Genomic DNA, 21,144 nt, shown 5'->3' on the forward strand with positions numbered 1-21,144 from the left:
CTTGAATTAAAAATAGGTCTCACATACATAATGCACATATTATTAATATAGCATAAACATACAAACTCTAAACCCTAAACCCTAAACATACAATATACACACATTAATACACAATCCTTAAGCCCTAAACATACATACAATTTACAATATACATATGCATACAATATTAACACAATTCCTAAACCTTAAACATAAAATATACATACATTAACACACATACAATATCTAACATACAAAATGACATTTTTTACCGGTAAAAGGTCGGTGGGCGGTGACAGACAACGATGGTAGCGACAGACGAAACAATGTTAACGGACAATGACGACTCAATTTCATCTTCCTCCTTCGTTTTTTCTTCTTCTTAGCCTTCTGTGTTCAAATAAACACAATTAAAAGAACCAGGATTCTCGCGATGCAAAACGAATACGTTGCCAGCACAAGCTTCTAACGACGCAACCACTTATGGCATTGTTACAAGCCACCTAATGCTGATGTTGCCACTTATGACATCAATATTACCTTTTCCAAATCAATCAAAACGTCGTTTGTCATAATGGCTTAAAAGTTGAACATTTGCTGACGTGGTCAACGACGTCGCCGTTAACGTCACGATAGATCTTCCATTTTAATAATATATTAGGGATTCACCGACGCGTCCTCATAGATGTCATCGTTGGGGGGGGGGGGGGGGGGGGGGACGACGACGTGCTCTTGCATTGTGTCGCAAACTAAAATAATATTTTTAATAATAACCTTTCACGATGTCGTCATGCATGGAGTCGTCGTTTCCCCTACTGCCGACACCGTTTCCTATGTTAGGAGAACCCCAAATTCTTATAGTGTTACTAATATACTGATATGCTTTAATAATATATTGTTGATATACTTAATAATGATACATTGAGTTACATTCATTCATACACTTAATAAGGAACTGCATAAAATTGGAAAAAATGAAAATCACGTAGTAAGTTTATCAAACCAAATAATGCATATAATATAAGTTCATCACAACACAGATGTACAAAACTTATACAAAGTAAAACCAAAACAAAACCAATGTTAAAAAAATAAAACAAAATCATTTGAAATCTAATTCAACTCAAAATACACATCGAAGAAAGTAATGAAAAATAAAAAATGAACTTAAATTATTCTGATCAACAACCATTATATTTCATATTGCAATTAATGTACTATTTGATACCCTAAAATCAAGACTAAGACAGGAAGAACAAATCATTTTTTTCGGATAAAAAGGAATGATTAGGGCCTTAAAAAGTGAGAAAAGAAATAAGGGATGATTAGGGTATTAAAAAGAGGAGAAGAAATAAAATATTGAAGAGTAGTTTGAGAATAATAACAAATTTAAGATGGAGAGTATTTTAAAGAGTGAATATTTTATTATATTTACGAAATGGTAAAACAATCCGTTATATTTGTTATACTCTATACTCAAAAGACTACTTAACTACAATTTTTCATTTTTTAAACAAGTTTTGGGTAATTTTGGAATGGAACAATGATGGTTTCTATTGGAAACACTTTTTTTTAACTATTTAGAATTTGAGAATATTCTTGAAAATTTAAAGTTAAGAGATATTTTTGAGAAAAAGTGGAAAATTAAAAAAATAGCTTTTTAATATAATTTAGCCTATAATGAACCTATGTCAAAACAAATTGTTTAGGGTGTTCTCAAACCTTCTATTTTTGTACAAATTAAATAGGGCAGAGTCACACTAAGAACAATCTAATCAAATATAAATAGTTTTGGCTAATTTGATAATTTGTTTTCCTCTAGTTTAGAAACATAATCGTAAGCATTGATTATCATAGCTTGATGCTCCGATTTGGCACCTAGTAATTGTAAAATTGAAAAAAACGAGCCAAACAAACTCATTTTTAAATTTATTATTTTAAGAGATTAACTTAAAATAGGAACTATACTTTTAATCTAGTTCACTTGTCATTGTTACTGTCCATGCAATAGTTAATTACTTTCTAAAAGAATACAATTATTAAGCCATCTCCAATAATCTCACTACCTCGCACCAAGTAAGTCTTATCGAATTTTGTTCTCTTTACAATAAAGTCTTGTGGCATTCAACTTTTTGTTGATGCATTCAAAAGCTTTTGAAAATGCCTTGTCCAACAATATTTTGCAATTGCCATATTAACCATTTGCAAGTAACAATGGTAGAAATTTCAAAGATAATCCTTGAGGATGTGTTGTCTCTAGATATGATTTTTGGATTTGACAACTTGTTGGTGGACAAAAACAAGTGGCCCACTATGGTTGCTACTTGAGACCCTTTTGGAATACAAGCGTGTGAAACTATAGGCTTGTAAATAGTGCACTACCATTTAATGAGCTCATGTTGTATGACTTATTAGCCAACTCAAGATATGTATTGGATTTGAATATTTCACTCCAAGTCTCCCTCAAAACCATTGACTGTTTCCATTGGATATGATATGTGATACAAAAATGAATAATGACTACTAATGTCAAGCACATTTAGTGCACCACTAGACAAAAAAATTGGATGTGAGAGTAAAACTACGATAGCGAGGGAAAGAACGTAGACTATATATTAACACATGCGATATGAATCTACAACAAACTTTTTTTTTTTTGCTACATAAAATAAATTTTAAAAAACATTGAGCAAATGTCAATAACTTTAGCAAAAAAGTTGGTTGTTTTAACCTAAAGTTTGGTACAACATGTATAGGTATCATATTTGAATCGTGATGGTTAAATTAATTATGATTATAAATGTTCGAAAATTTCTTTAAACACTGTTTGAAATTTAAACTTGTACATGTATTTGAAAATCAATGTACTAATATAAGTAGTGTTCAATTAGTTGAGCGAGACAGTTCTTTGTTTTATTTTTGTTTTATTCTCCAAATACATATTGCATCACTTATACTTTAGGAAATTTTAGTAGGTACCTATATGAGTTTGAGGATTTACAAGTTTGTCACACATTCTTTTCATTTTACAAATATGGCAAAATAACAAATCTACCTCAAGTGTGATACACTTGATATACTCGACATACATATGATACAATTGATACGTCTAATATACACCTGATATATCATTAATACATATATACATAAATGTTGAAAATGACAAAATACTAAAGGGTTTTAATTGAATAACAATTAGTTAAATATTTCTAATGACGTTTGAATAAATAAAACAAACGAAAATTTTGTAAATAACTTGATCTTTGTCAACTTTTTAGGAAAAAAAAATATGAAATACTTTTTTAGGAGTCGTTTGAGCCAAGGAGTGAGTTATTATAGTTTAGTTATGATAGTTTGAATTTAGGGTGGTAAATATTTTATGTTTGCCTTATAGTAGTATGTGTCTGTGATTTATATTTTATAGTAAATATATATTTTTTATTCTCAATTATTTAACAAACGTATGTATTTGGTATATCAAACGTATTTGGTATTTGGTATATCAAACGTATATGAAATATATCAATTGTGCATCAAATGTGTACCAAGTGTATATCAAGTGTACTCATGTATGGTGTAACGCCTCAAAAATTAAAATGACTTTTTAAGATAATTATCTTAGTTTTGTTTAACTTGTTGGGCGTTATTTGATTTCGTTCAAAGAAAATTATTTGGTCTTGTGAAAATTAAAACTTATTAAATAATTTGGATGTTATTTAATTAAATTGAATAGTGAAAATTTCGTTGAAGATTTGATAAATATATGGATATATGGATATATATATAATTATTATAGAAAATGAAAAGATAATTATATTTGTTAAAATATAATTATTTAAGAGAAAAATGTTGTATTTTGTAGAGAAGACAGATGAATTATTTGTGGGAGAATAATTATTTGGAGAGAGGATATTTGTTTAGAAAAGGAAAAAGAAAATAATTATATTTTGAAAAAAATATAATTGTTTGTAAAAGTATAATTATTTTGGTAAAAGAATAAAGTTAGTTGAATTTGATGAGATGTAATGAAAAAGGTGGATTTAATTTTTGGAAAGGATAATTATTTTGGAAAGGTAAAAGTTGATTTGATGGAAGATTTAATTGAAGAAAGAGATGATGAATTTTATTTAGTTGAAAAAGTGAAGTTAATTATATGATGAAATATAATTACCCGAAAATAAGACCATTAATTAGGAGAGATGATTGATTTGATTGGACAAAAAAATATTATGAATTTAATTAAGAGAGAATAATGATTTAAATAAATATATATGTTTATTATATATTTTGGCGAGAGAATAATAATAATAGTAAATTATTATTATTATTATTATTAATTGTTATGAATGCATATTTGGTAAGGAAAAGGAAACGGTAAAGATTGAGGAAATCTGACGAACGACATGAAGAATTTGTGATATGTCATATGGAGACATAGTTTTGTTATCGTTTTTCATTGTTCGTTTTAAGTGTTTTGAGTTGAAATATTTTTTTATCTATTTTTTTATTATCTTTAAAATTTGTAAAACCTGTTGCAGCATGTTTTCATGGTATTTTTAATGAAAATTTAGTTTTTCTTTTTTTAATAAATTGTCAAAATAGTTATTTATCTTTAAAGTAATGACCGTGTAACTTAGTATAAAAAGTTGAGTCGTTACATGTAGCAAATGCATATATCAACTATATATCAAGTAGGCGTGCAAATGAGTTGGATTAGGGGACATTCCCATATATAGGTTGGTTGGGTTGGCAACCCGAATAGTATTCTCAACCCAACTCTTAAAATATGGATTGAGTTGTCAGTTTGTATTCTTTTTTCTCATTCCTAATGAATAATCACTAACATTTGAATGTCAGAGACTAAGAAGGAGACAATGACCATTGGAGATGAGAGGGAGAGAGTGAGTTAGAGAGATAATGAGACACAACGTGAAGACTAAAGTTGAGCAAAGTGAGGATGAATCGTGAGTCCACGACCTACTTTTTTTTCATTTACTAAATTAATAGTATAAATATAAATATATAAACATAAATAAATAATAAATATATAATTAATTCGAGTTGTGTTAGGTTGAACCTGATTTTTCAACCCCTAACTCAAGATCCAACCCAAAAAAAAAAAAAAAACAAAACAACCAAACCCAATCCAAGTTTTAAACTAACCCAACTCACCCCAACTCTTATAATATGGGTTGGAGTTGGGTAGTCCAATTTATTTGGATTGTCAGATTGCTCTTACAACCCTACTATCAGGTATATCAATTGTCTATTATGAGGGTATCAACAAAGTGTATATTACAAATGTATGAACTGTATGAAAGTGGATATGAGTAGCGTATCAAATGTATATTAGTAGTGCATGGAGTGTATCAAGTATGTATATATATATCAGTGGGGTATCAAGGTATAACAGGTGTATCATGTGCGTTGGACTTTTTTTTTCCTGATTGTAAAACTACATATGTGATTTGTGCTATAGACTTCAAAATTTTAAACTCATAGTACTATACATGCTTCTACTTTTGTACATCTAATGGAACAGGAAAATTACACAAATTAGAAAATAAATATAATCAATAGCACAAGGGAACCAAATTTTCAAAAAGAGAAATTTTTTACTAGTCATATGGTAATTTTTTTAAAATGCCAATTTTGCCATTTAGTTTCATTCCTCTTATGCTTTCAGTGATGACTTTTATCATTGATATTATACTATCAGTGATGACTTCTATTAATGATATCATGTCTAATATTCAATATGTTTTTCATGAATTTATCATTGATAACTTGAACATTGAATTCTAAATGAAATAAATAATGCACAACCTAAAATCAATAATTTATTTCAACAAAACTTGCAACTATATTAATTTCATTTATACAATCAATGATAGAAGCTATCATAAGGATAGTATGTTATTAGTGACTCAAAGGTATTACCAATAGCATACTAATCTGATATCTCTCTTTTTTTTTGTCAATTTATGCTAAAAACAAACAAGCACAATTTCACTTTATAGTAGCATTACATTCATATCATTGATGTAACCTATTATGGATATTATTTATAGATGCTATTAGTGATATCCTATTGTTGCTACCACTGATAGATATTATAAGTCATAGCACTGATAGATATTATAAGTGATAGCAATAGAAAAATATCAATTGCTAACCTAATTAAACCTTATCAATTAAAAATTGATATGTTTACCAAAGAGATATCCTTCAAATGATATTGCTTATAGTTACTATTAGTGATATCCTTCTAATTGATCAACCATTGATAGATAATGTTAGTGATATCATTTTACGTTGATATCAACATAGAAAAATTACTTATAATAGCTATTAGGAATATCAATTGTTAGCAACAACACTAATAAAAGATATGAGTGATAGTAACTGATATCACATTTCTTAAATTGAAAGCTATCAATGATAGCAGTTATCAGCGATAGTAGCTAACTATAGCAACTGATACCATATTTCTCAAATTAAAAGTTACTCTACCCTTTAGTGACTAACATTGATAAAAGCTATCATTGATTAATGTTATCAATTATATCAAGTGATAACATATTTCTCAAATTAAAAGTTATTAGTGATAACATCTATCAGTTATAGCAACATATAAAAGCTATCAGTTGCTATCAATTATAGCTTTCAACTTAAGAAAAACAGAAAAATATTGGTAATGGTGACAAATTATCACTGATAGTAGCCATATGTGATAACAACTATTAGTGATATTCACTAATTGTAGCTATTAGTGATTGCTTTCAATGTGAAAACATTGAGAAGAATTGTGTGAAATAATCATTTTTCAAATTGAAAGCTATTAGTGATAGCATATATCACTTATAGCAGCTATCAGTGATAGTTTTTAAATTGAGAAATTCGACAAAAAAAACGTCTAAAGTGGTGGTTGGACATAGGTATTTTAGTCTTTTACTATTTTTTGTGCTATATATGCAATTATTTTAGGAGTTATTAAAAAATATAATAAACTGACAAAATATTTACACTGTATAGAACAGTTTTGAAAACGGGAAAAGTTCACATGCCCACAATGAGAAATGCCAAAAATTCCTTAGTCAACACTCGAATAATCAACCACACACGCACATGTAATTCTTCTTCTAAACGGTCATGATACGCGATCTTGTAGGTAGTATCAACGAGATTGTGTTGTGTTTTTAAACGATCGAAAAAGAGGTTCAAATTTAAATGATCGTGTTAACCATACTAAACGATCGTGTTAACCAAGTAAGCGATCGTTTAAATTATATCAAAGTGATATGTAAACCATCTTGATATTTTGGATGAAGAGCTGGAAGAAAGAAAGAGAAGATGAAGAAAGAAATAAAAAGAAGGCGAATAAAAATAAAAGAAACAATATCAAAGGCAAATAAAAAATTTATAAAACGATATTATTGGCTTCCTAGGCTTTTTATTTTTGTTAAACAAGCCTAAATATTTTGGTGTTTTATTACATTTATGAAATTTAACATTTTAAAACTTAGGGACCGTTTGGTTGAAGGAAAGGAATAAGGGGAAAAAGGAATAAGAAAAATGGGGGATTAAGGGGAGGAAAAAATTATTATAATCCTTGTTTGGGGGAAGGATTAAGTGAAAGGATTATGGATGATTATTATAATCCTTGTTCGGGAGAAGTATTATTTGGGGGAAGGATTGTGACAAAAAAAAATTGTATTTTTTTTTTCATTTGTGTAATTTTTTTTTATTTGTATGTTAACTCCAATATGATAAAAATACATAATTATTTTTTTCCTGAAAATGAAATTATTGTTTTTTATCACGAATCCAATACAAAATGAAAAATGTGCTAATATTTTTTGCATTTGTGTAAATTGTTTGTATCGTAAAACCTTTACAACAAAAAATTGTATTCAAATTCATTTTCTTTAGTTAGGTTGTATCGTAATCCAAGCGTTTACAAAAAAATTGTATTGATTTTTTTTTTATTTTGTAAATATTATTTTTACTTAACGTACACCTAATATACTTTGAAAATTAAAGTTTTTTTTTTTTTTCCATTTGTACCATAGTTTTTTCTTTCATTTTTAACATTAAATCAAGTACACAAAATAAAGTGTATTAATTTTTTTTAGTTGTGTAAAATATGTTTATGAAATTTATATCGTAAATTCAATTTACATAGAAATTGTATTATTTAATTTTTCATTTGTCTTCAAATTTGTAGTTTAATTTAATCCGTAAATCCAATACCTTAAAAATATATATATATTTTTTAATTTACGGCAAATATTTATTTTTTTCTACCGCAACCCCATATGAGAAAGAACTTAAGGGGATAATCCTTAATCCTTTGGGATGATCCTTTCCCAAACGGTCCACGTAGAACTAAAATAGTAAATTTTAAAACTCGTTCAAGAAACTCACATGTTAAAAAAAAAAGTATTTCTCCGTTAAAAAATAATTAGATAATAAGGTCTAAAATCATACAAAAGAATTAACCCAAAAAATTCAAATTACAAGTTATCCTCTTACTTTTTTTCTTTTTGTTTTTTTTATCAACTTAACCTAATGCCCTTAAACAACTCACTACCAAATATTTGTTGAGAGTGAGCCACTAATTTTGAATCCCTTTGATATGGAAATCCACTAACAATACTCATTCAACCTATGGAATTATACCTAAAGGAAAGTGTTGAAACAAATAAAAGACGAACAAAACAGAATATTTGGGATCTGAATATTCATATCCACCTAAAAGACACCTTTTGTGTTTGAGTGGAAATATTTTAGAATACTCTCTCATGCGGGTCTTCTTTGTTCGTCACTATATCGCTGTTTTCTTCCTCCAACCATACTTCAATAATTATTTTGCACACTTACCTTTCATCTTTGGACCAAATTTGCAGTCATTTCAATCGAAATATACAACTTTCAACTTTAGTGGTACTTCTTTTGCTACGAGTATCTTCAAGATATAGTCTCACCAAACCTATAGAAGCAATAAACTCCATTTCTTTTATTCAATTAAAATAAGTAATATATGGTCATATTATATCATTGTAATTATAAAAAGATAAATGAACATCAACCAAGTTCATATAATTTAATTAGTGATACTTTATATTCAACCTACAAATATGTGGATAACTATAACTAGTTGTACAGTTTATAAATATATTTTGACAAAAAAGAACTTGAATTAAAATTTAATTTTAGAATCGGTTATCGAATAGGTACATATATGAAGTGGGAGGACAACTATGCTTTTTTTAATTCTTCATGTTCCCACTTGTCCTTGTTGGTGATTTATTCATTTCATCGGAAAATATTTATTTCTTCTTCATTATCTCTCATATATTTCCTCTTCCAAATCTAAACAATCGTGTACTAAGATCTAAACGATTTTGGACCAAGATTGTGTACAAAAATTGTTTAGATACTGATACACGATCGTTTAGCTCTTGGTAAATGATCGTGTACTAATATCTAAACAATCTTGGTTCATGGTCGTATACCAATGTCTGAACGGTCGTCTACCAAGCTTTTAGCGTACATGTGTAGCCATCTAATCAAGGAATACTTTTGCTATTTTGTACTATGGGTCTGTTGATTTTTTTGTATTCAAAATTGTTCGATCTATACAATATAAATATTTTCCTAGTTTGTTATTTTTTTTTTTTAAAAAAAAGCTCCATTGAATTACTATGTGTTTTTTCATTAAAAAAATTATTCAAGCAAGTCTAAAATTTAAAATAAAGAAAGATAAACAAAATATAAATTTGGAATTGTAACATCTTTAAGAGTTTTAGAAGAAATATCTTGATATTAGAGGAATATATATATCATGTATGGGTCTTCCAACTAAATTTATAAGTGCATATTCCAACATGGAGCATTCTAGTCACTATTCACTTTAGTGAGTATTTTTTAAGTGGTTAAAGATTGACCTTCGATCTTTTTATTGAGTCTATGGACACTAAGAAAGTGTCTTGACATATAGACAAGAAACCATTTTATTTTGGAACAACATTGTCGAAACTTTTAATACTTGAAGATAAATTTAATTGAACATTATATATTAGTGCCTAGCCTAATTAACCATTAGACTGAGAGTTCTCCCCATAAACCAACACAAGCATTTCAATATGCTCTGTCCTCATTCATATGCATCCAAGAAAAAATCTCAGGAGGTCACCCAATATAGAATTACTCTAAGGCTAAGCACACTTAACTTTGGAGTTCCTATAATCGAACCACCGAAAGGAATGCGCACCTTGTTGGTATAGGTAGTAACATTTAATTCTTTTAAGTCTTTCTTAACCTTACTTCATGTCCTCAAGATCCCTCTCATTCAGATGTGATACTGGTTTATTCATGTTCCCTTCCTAAACTCGAGAAGTTAATTATATGTCTACTAGGTTCTGCTTGGTTCATCCCCAAACCACATCTTACTGGGAGAGGTTCCTATATATCTGATACCACCATTAATGCCCAAGGCCTAGGATCCAGACCATGATTTGAAATTTGAATCCCCGACATTCCTCTACATCTCCAGTGACCTGACAACATCATTCTTACTTATCTTAAAGGCTTATTAGAGTTAAAGTTCTCCCCACAAACCTGTAAGGCCATGATTGCATACAACCAACACGATGAAGGCTTTGCGATAAGAATAATGCGTGAAGAGACTCCTGTTAGTAAAATGAAAGTTTACGAATGAGTTATGCGATAAGAACCCTTACACGAAGAGGGTGCACGACAATCAAATAAACAATTTAACCTACTTCACCTAGAGATGGTGATGTGATGTCGATACCAATAGGTTGGCGATTGATGGGACCTGATAGCACAATCTAAGTTTAGGATAAGAGTTGATAGAGGCATGTAGCGTTTCAGGATTTGACCATTTTCTTCTATCGCTTAAAGAAATCATTTCATTATGAAAAGATGATAATTTGTAGAAATACAAATTATTGTAGCCTCTTTTATATAACGAGGCCAAATAAAGAGGTGTATCAAAAATCGTATTTTATGTTGAAAATCCATAAGTATTTAGACATATACCTTGTATAAGGTCTCATGCTTGTTTCATCTTATTTTTATCATTCTAACGTAGGTTTGCTAACAAAATGAAGAAGCTGGCGAATTGTAAAGAAACTTGCGAAAAGACTCAACTAGAAGGCCAGTAAGAGGCGAGAAGCAGTTCACTAGAAGACAAAAGTAGTAGTTGGAGTGACATGATTTGTTTACAGAGATTACTTTTGGTACACATAATCGGAAAAATAATTTTTCGTTTAAAAGTGTCTATAAAAAATCTCCTCCTACACCATTTAAGATTGGCCAGATGTCTGAACGGATCGGTAGGATGGCCTGAAGGGGTCAAAAATCCTAGAGAAAGGTGGGAAGGAGTAGCATTTCCACTGTCTGCAAAGAAATTTCTTCTTCTCAAATTAGATTGTAAGATGAGAGCTTAGAGTTTGTGTAACGACCTAAACTTTTAAGCTAAATAAAGGTCATTACTCAAAAGACATGTAACAAAAGACAATTTCTTGAAAATAGGAAAACTAGAATTTTTATATAAAATTAACATCAATAAATGTTCGAAAACATAAAATCAATAGAACGAATAAACATAATTTGAAAAAGTGACCCTCAAGTTCTAACAGTTTTAAAGAAAACAAAAATAAATAAATAAGACAACTTTAAATAAAATGTCTAAATTTTGTAATACTAAAAACTTACAAATAGATGCGAAAGTAGAACTATGTCCTCATATGGCATGCGTCACACCCTTTCTGTCGCTCACCATCTTTCCAGATCCTCTACCTTTGCCTAAAATATTAAACATACAAAAGGGTGAGTATACAAAATATACTGCGTATGAGACCCATTACTAGTCCCGCTAGGTGATTTGTTAATGTCACAGCTCGAAACACCTGCTTGCTCGTCCTAAGACGTGACATGATCTCAGGCGAAGTCGTTCATCTCCAGAACCACCTCAACTGACACATGACATGGCAACGTGAAACAATCAACAATGAAAGTCTTTAATCTTGAAATACTTTAAGCCGTAGTGTAACCCATATGAAATCGTTATAAAATATATAATGGAATTTGTATAAACCATGAAGTTTAGAACATTCACATGACTAATTTGAAACAAAACAAAATCCTTGTATAAAGGAAAACTATGTTGGCCTGGCAGCAATATGTTCAACATCCGGAGATCCATAATCTGTACTTGGAAAGTGGGGAAAGCATTTTGAAAGAGAAAGTCGAAAAACTTAGTGATTAAAATGTAACACTCCAAAAACTAAGGTATCTTTAAATTTAAATATCTTGGTTGAATTTAGTTTATGTTGGACTTAATTGGGTGTTATTTTAGATGTTTGTGGAAAATTTTCTTAATTAATTATTGAAGTTGGTAAAAATTCAATTCATGAGATTTAAGAATTTTAATTAATTTTCTATAAATATATATGTATATAATTAATTAAGTCATGGAAGATAAGAATAGTTATATTATTGCTTTTGATTAAAATGTTGAGATTTAATGTGATGTTTCGAAGTAAGTTGACCTTACACCATTGATAATAAGATGTCTTGCCCTTACTGTGTGATCTAGTGTAAGATACTCTATTCTTGTTGTGTGATATGGAATAAAAGGCCCTATTGATGCTGTGTGATCTTCGATAGGATGCTTCATGCTTGCTGTGTGATCTTTTCTTGCTATGCGATATGGCATTGGAAGACGTATAATTCGAGAGGAATTGATGGAATTTGCTATACGCGTTGAGTTTTTTTCGAATAGCTTTAACTTGGCAAAAGAGTATGTCAAACACTTGAAATATGCAGAGCCAAGGAAAGGGGTACAAGCGTGTGATTGAAATATTCAGAGCAAATATGTGAAACAAATATCTGGTATGCGAGAGGCATACATTATGATAAACTTTGAAATGTTCAGTTACTCTGCTATAATGTTGATTTCTTATAGCTGATTTTATGGATTTACGGCAACATTGACTTGTTTAAGGTCATTGTTAAAAGATTTCACTCACTAAGCATTTTCGTCTAACCTTTCAAATATTTGTTTCATTTCCACTCCCACCCCTCCAAGTAGCGAATGACATCCAACATCGAACTTGCAGTCATGATTGCCTTTTGTGCCTTGTACTCACATCATTTTGATAGTGGCCACTGTCATTCCGCCTAACATGTAGGGGCTAGGAGAGTAAAGTGGAGTCTGTATTTTGTCACTTTTAGAGGTCTTGAATACCAATGATCAAAGTACCCTTATATTTGTTCGCTAATGAAGTGTTCTTCTTTCCTTCAATTTCATCTTCTGCATTTAAAATTTTAAATTATGAAGTTGTCCTGCTTACTAGTTGTTTGGCATGTCATCTCGAGAGAGAGATTCTTTGATTGTCTAGGCGACATGCCCTCTATTTAGTTGCGTGGTGTGATATTTGGACGAGGCGTGACAAGTGGTATTAGAGCATAAGTTCTTGGGAACGATCTCAAGTAAAGTCATGCATGTGATGTCGCATAAAGTAATGACGTGAGAGTCTAACAAATCACTACTATAAAACAGACAATACTTGACGCTTAAAAACTGTCAAGTATCTATTTACTTAACGCTTTTCAATGTGTCAAGTAATCCAGTGTCAAGAATAAGTGAGGTTTACTTGATAGTTTTTATTTACCTGTCAAGTTTAACTTCTGGCTAAAGCGTCAAGTATATAAGATTACTTATGCTTTTTACACGTCAAGTAATCCAGTGTCAAGAATAATGAGGTTTTTTGTTTGACTATTTTTACGTGTCAAGTAAATATATAATTGACAGTTTATAAATGTCAAGAATTTGTTTATTCTTGACACGTTTTACATGTCAAGATTATTTTTTCTTCCAAATGAAAAATTGTACAATTTGAAATACCAATATAATTATATTGTACCTGTTTTGAAGTCCAATAATGGTATACATGTTCAATTGAACTATTTATATTTCTTGAATCAACCCAAACTTTTAATCAAATAACTAACAAATTGCATATATATCATTGAACATATACATATAGTTGGTCATTACAATATACTTACAACATAGGATAGTGGTTCCGTCGAACTCACAAAAGTCATGAAATATAACATGATAGGCTAGTGGTCCCGTCAAACTCACATCGGTCATAAAAAAAGGTGGGGATCCCGAGGGACACCCATATGGGTACGACCCTAATAGACAAAGTTAACAGAACATTCATCCATAGCATATAACATATCATAAACGTCATAAATCTGACATGAATATAAATCATAACGTCTTTATCATGTCTCAATCATCCATATTAGTCACATTATGCATCTTAGCTATATTAACGCATAATGAAAAATACATGCAAACTCTTAATTTTATTTTCGAAGGTCTAGTAGTAAAATCTCTTACTTGAGAGATTAGTCAAACAAAATACTCCTTAGCTGGCAGTAAAAATTCTCCAATTAAATCGATCTTAATCATAAAAAAAAATTTAGTATCTTAATTATAAAATTAAAATTTGGTTGTTGAAACCAATTCAACATTGAGAGAAAAATTTGTCATTTAAATTTTCAAGATTTGTTAAAGGAACTATCCAAAGGCATGCAACCAAAATCAATTCGAAGATGGAACCTTTTTCTTTTTTTGTTTCTCTTTTCAATTTAGCCATTTCAATGTTATTTATAGACCAAAATAATAATATTTATCATTATTATTTTCTTTTCCTTTTAGTATCTATCTATATATATATAATACCAATGTATTCATATATTTTTATTCTCATTATTTTTTCTCGAATAATTAATTGGGACCCTTGAAAAAATAGCAAAAAAATTTATGATAATAGGGTTCATGTCACTATATTTTCTAAATTACAAAAGTATCAAATTTAAAAGCCGATAACCCTATGATTACCGGATTACACTAATTTTGTCATATTCGCAATATGCAAAAAAATAGGTGTCATGAGCTGATATTTTCTAAATGTTTTTGTCATTTGATGCAATTTCATTAATTAATTTTTCACAAATAGAATTATCTTTACTCTTTTCCGTAACTTATTTTATATACACATATACATATAATTATCAAATCTTTAACCAAAATTTTCACCCTTCAATTTACTTAAATAAACACCCAAATTATTTAATTAAATTCAATCTCAACCACACCAAAAATCCAATTCTACTAATTAACTAAATATTCAACCAAAAAGTATTTGATTAATTCTAATTTCATAAAACCATCAAATCTAAATAAAATATTTTAAATTATCGCCTGATAGTTCCAACATAATTAAATAAAATTAAGATAATGAAATTCAATATTACCTTAATTTTTGGGGCATTACAATCTTCCCTCATTTGAGAAACTTTCGTCCTCGAAAGTTCTAATCCCCAAACAGCTTGAGATACTAGGCTCGCTCTTATGTATATATATTTAATTAATTCAACAGATAATTCCAAATAAGTTCCTTAACTTCTAATTTTAATTAATCTAACACCCAATAAATTCCTTAACTTCCAATACCATTTAATATAACACCAATAATAAGTTCCTTAGTTTTTGGGGTGTTACAACGCAAGCGCTGGACAAAGTGTCTAGTAACTCACACGGTTTGGTTGAAGAAGGGTTGAAGAAGAAACAGTCGATCACCTCCCTCAGAAAATAGATAAAAGGTCTAGCATCGAAAGGCTTAAAGCATTTGAAACAACCACCTTTACAAGAACCACTGATTCTGCTGACGCGAAGAAGTGCTTAAGCTTGATAGAAAAGTGTTTTAGGGCGATGGATTGCCTCGAAGAGAAGAAGGTGAAATTAACAATGTTCTTGTTGGATGAAGGCGCAAAAGATTGGTGGACTCTTCATGCGGCCAAGACAAGCAAGGAAGATACCATCACATGGGATGATTTTGTCACCGTTCTAGAGTATGACAAAAGATTTACGGAGTTGGCGAAGTATGCCTTAGACTTCGTAACTAATGAAGTAGATAAGTGCAAGCGATTTAAAAAGGGCCTGCAAACCAAATTTAGCACTACAAGAAATTGGGGCTATCCCGACGCATAAAAAGACATCAACATTAGAAAAATCAAGAAATAGCACCTCCGTTGATACCATAAGAAGCGTGTCGGTAGAGGCCACTATTCTCGAGCACTACTACAAAAATTTAGTTACTTGACGTTAATATAATGTCAAGTAAACCTATACTTGACGTTTTGAAAAGAGTCAAACGACTATCAAGTATAGTCATATTACTTGACACTAAAAACCATAAAGTACTCTATTTCTTGACGTCATTTTTGTGTCAAGTAAGGTAGTATATTTGACGCCGTTTACATGTCAAAGATGTTTGACAGTTTTTTAACATCAGGTATGATCATATACTTGACCCTATTTACACGTCAAGTAAAATTCTATAGTTGACACTATTTATCCATAAAGTAAAATGGTATATTTGACTCAAATAAGATAGTATACGAGACATGTATTTAACGTCATGTATACCGTTTATTAATATATTAAATATATTGAAATTTTTTATTTTTCACTTTTCATTTCCTGCATTACGAACATTCGTTTCAATAAGACATATCTATCAACAAAACAAACTCTCCAACTAGCAGTTAAACAACAAAAAAAGGACAAAAAGTAAGATATAATTTTATTCTCTTCTTAATAATGTCATCAACAATTTCACAATCCAATCCAATATAGCCAACTAAAATTTTCTATATGTCCTATCCCAAAGTTAACAATAATAATAACTATCTTATATAACCAAAAACATGTGTGGTATACCAAAATTGAAGTTTATCCCTATTAATCTTTTGCCTCAAAATGGCTATGAACAAAACATTTCCACAAAAAAGGTTATGAGCATTCCCATATCTTAGTCATTTACAAAATTAACAAGATCATATCTAGATGTGTCTATTGTTGGGATTTATGTCATAAAACTCGTAGATAGTAAATATAATTCATTAACCGTTATTTATTAAAAAAATGTTATTATTATTATTTCAATAAGCGTAATTGATTATATTATTAAATTTTGAAAATATCTTTGCATTTTAAATTCTTTTGAGCAAATCTTGCTTATTGGGGATTAAATATCTAATCCATTCCAAAACTGTGTTTAGGGGTTTGTAATTAATCACTAACCTTGGTACTCCACGTTCTTTTTCGGAGGCATTGTTGACATAAAAGGCGGCGCACGACCATGGACTTTTGGAAGGTCTTATTAGATTTTTATCTATTAAGTTTTGTATTTCTTTCCTGCAATGTGTTAGCAAGTCGGAATTCAATTGAATCGGTTTAGCTTTTGTTGGAATGTCCGATTCATTAAATTCTCTCGAATAGGGAAGATTAACTATATGTTTTTTCCTAATCCAAAATGCATTTGGTAAACTAGAGCAACTTTTATTTTAAATTTTAATTTGAGTTTCTTTTATCCTATTTTGAATTGAAAATTCTTTTAAAATTTCTTCCGTTCTTTTGTAGTCAATTTCATCTCTTAGAAACCTAATTTGTTTTTGTTTTCTTTTTATTTGTTCACTTTTCAAAACATTAATTTCTAAAAGTATGTGGGGGCAAAATTGAAGAGATAAATTAAAAAATTAACTCTTCCCCAAATTTCATTGCTACTAAACTCTTTTAAGTTATCATTAAAGAATACATTGAGTAATGAAAGGTTTACTAAGAATTTGCTCTCGGCGAAGATCTTTTACTGAAAGGAAAGATGTTTTGAAACAATGGTGTTTATTACAAACATGTACTTTTCAAAGTTTGAACTTGATATTTTACCTCTTACCATTTGCTCTGGTGAGAATTTATGTGGTTTTCTCAGAATATTTTATAGGAATTAGACATTCTTGAATGCAATTTTGATATGTTCCAGAATCTACTAGTGCTTTCAAAGTAAATTTGAAGTCTTCTATTTTTAGAGTAATTAAACAATACCATTTTTGAAAACTTATTTTTGATATTAGATTAATTTCAGGATTCAGATCATTTGAAAATTTTCCTTTTTTATTTCCAAAATTTCATACTGTTGAGAAATTTCTCTTTTTAGGCAATTGATTTCAAATTTTAAATCCTCAACACCTATTCTTCTTTTGGAGTTTGTAGAATATTAGAAAGACTTTTTTTCTTCAGAAATCGTCTTCTTTTTCGAAAATGGTTTTGAAGAAGATTGTCCTGTTAAAGAATCTCTAAGTGTTTCTAAAATATATTTTTTTAAATCCTTATTTGAAACATGGTTAATACTTTGAAATAACAAATCTTGTTAAGAGGTTAACACATTTATTTCATTTAAAACACACTTACATGGGCTTTTTGCACATCCACATACTCTTGGTCCTTCATCTGAAGAAGATTGACTTGAGGTCTCTGAATCGGTGTCGTCTACTATTTTCTGTAATTGTAAGTAAAAAAATATAAGAAGAATCTGAAGAATATTCTTCTTCCTTTAATTCATGGATTCCTCTTTGTGGACACTTATTGACATAATGTCTTTCTTTTCTGCACTTGTAGAAAAAAACCCTTTACTTGTTTTTCTGCAGGTCTTTTATAATTTGCAAACTTGTAGAAAAAAACCCTTTACCTGGTTCTTTGACTTTCTCAAATTCGTATTGCAAGCAGAAAGTCTTCATTTCTCTCTTATGAAAGTTCGAATGCTTTTGAACCTTGGTCTGGATTTTTATCTCGTTACAGATATCAAGACCACATTCTATTATCTTAGAGGTTATTTGAGCATAGGTAAGTTCCTCCCAAGGTATTTGAACTGGATACGCTTTGTTGAGAGAATTTTAAACTCTTTCTGCCATGAAACTTGGAACTCCATCCATAAACATTTTTCTTTCCAATGTCTGACATTACAATCTCTAAAAATGTAAATTCTTAATAAAAACATAAATTTGTACCACTTGACATTTCCCATAGAAGAGCATTTTAGGGGGTTTTGATTATTTTCCTCTGATAGTCTATATCAAAGTCACACTTCGGCTTAGGAAGTGTCTGTTGATTGTGTAGAGAAGAACTTCTACAGCGTCTTCACATTCTTCTTCTATTTCTAAAGGTGTTACATTTTCATCATCAACTTTAATTACCCTTTTTACTTTTGTTTTATATCTCTTTATCGCTTCTCTTTGCTCACTAGTTAAGGCATGATCCCACCACATTTTGAGGCTTCCACTAAATCCATTGATTAAGACCGATGCAACTTCTCCGTTTGTATGATCGTTGGATTCGTAGGCTATGGAACAGGTTAACATATTATTTAATATGTCATAAATTTGATACTTTGGAGTTCCATCAATATTCTAAACATATATTGATTCTCCATTGAATTCAGGATTGATTGCATACCTTTGTCTTTGCTCTAAACCATCTCTAGGGAATGAAGGTCGAGAATGAAAGTTAATTTGGTCCCTCTTGCTAATAAACCTTCATAGATTTATTTTATTGACTTGCTTTTCTTCTTCGTTGACGAAAATATTTTCAAAATTTTCCATAAACTGTGCAACATCTTCTTCGTTGAGAACATTTATCGAACTCTCACGTTTTACGTTGTGGAGACGCTTATTAATTTTATCTAGGAGTTTTGTTTTTGTGTTTTTATTTTAACCTTGTTTAAAGGTTGAAAAAGGTTAAGGGTTTCTTTAAAAGTAGGGGGTTTAAGATTTCTTCCAGCTTGAAGACTTGACTGGCAGTTGAAGAAAGCATTATGTTAGAATAGTTATTTTGAGCATGAATACATTTTATTTCCTTATTTTTTGGAGCCTTATTTTCTTCCGAATCTTTGAGGTATTGAAGAGGTTTGGCTATAATGTTTTCATTATAAAAACTTTTGAATTCAATATCTTCTAACGGAGGGTAATCATGTTTGATTTCTCCTCTTCTTAAAGTTTTCCAAGATTCCTTTTCTTTTATTGTACAAAGATGGTTAAACTCTGTCCTTTGGTTGAACCATCTAAAAAGTGAAATATGTTCTTGAAGTGTTTCAAGAGTATCGAGAGACGCTTCTCTGAACAACTTCATTTTTGTTTCAGAGTAGGTTTTAAAAAAGGCAACCATTTCACTGCGATTTGCTGCTGACATAAATTCATTTTGAAGTGATTCTCTGTCAAGCTCAAACTTTGTTTATGAAATAATTACATTTAATTGAGAACTAGTATCCATTTTCGTTTGAGTTGGAGAATCAGGAAGAGCTTTTTCATAAACAATATGTGGTACTCCTTGATCTAATCTTACAGATTTAATCTTGAGGGAGCTTGACCTCTTTAGGTTAGGTATTGGTTCACTTCTAATACTGGATGTACTTGGCCTTGAACTCATAAACTCTCATGAGCTTATGTTTTCTTTGACTATCGGGAACCTAGGTGATTCATTTTCAAACTTGATTTCTACTTTTCCATCAGGATGTTCACTAATATGGGAAACCTCATTTTCTTTCTGTTGAGGGACGAAAGCATTTCAAGGATCCAATGGGGATTCTTTGTAACTTCTTCCCAAGAGAGGAGTTTTGGCACACTGACAGAAGATTTATTTAGGTTGGTTTCTATCAACATGGTTTTTCCTTTTGCAGAAGACATTAAAGCCTTTGGATGCATGGTAGTGGTTAAAGCTTTGTAGGTGATTTTATAAACAAGGGTTAATTTCTTAACTCCTTCCTCAAAATTCAAACCTTGTCCAGTGATATCAAGGCTCAAGGTTTTAAGAATGTGGGGATCGTCAAGAGACAACATAAAATTTGGAAAACAATTAAAATAGACAGGGCCATTGGCCAAATTTGATTCAATAATTTCTAACAATGAATTTGAAAAATCTTTATGGCGTTTATCACGTAATAGCCAAAACTGGTGTATCCAACTCAGATCTAAACATTTGAATTAAGGCTAGTTGTACAATGCCTGTATGAAGAAAAGAAAATTCCTTTTAATGTTTTTTTCAATATCATTTCTTGGAAATAGTTGTATAGAATCGATTTTTTCGTAAACTGGAATTTTTCTTTCAACAATTTTTACACAAAGATTTTCTTTAAAATTAAATGTGTTTTGAAAATAAATTGTTTTTGAATCAAGTTTAGGAATTCCCCAATTGAGAAAATCATTTTCTAATTTTGCTATTTG

Source organism: Cucumis sativus, chromosome 5, assembly GCF_000004075.3.
Source record: "Cucumis sativus cultivar 9930 chromosome 5, Cucumber_9930_V3, whole genome shotgun sequence".
NCBI classification, from domain to species: Eukaryota; Viridiplantae; Streptophyta; class Magnoliopsida; order Cucurbitales; family Cucurbitaceae; genus Cucumis; species Cucumis sativus.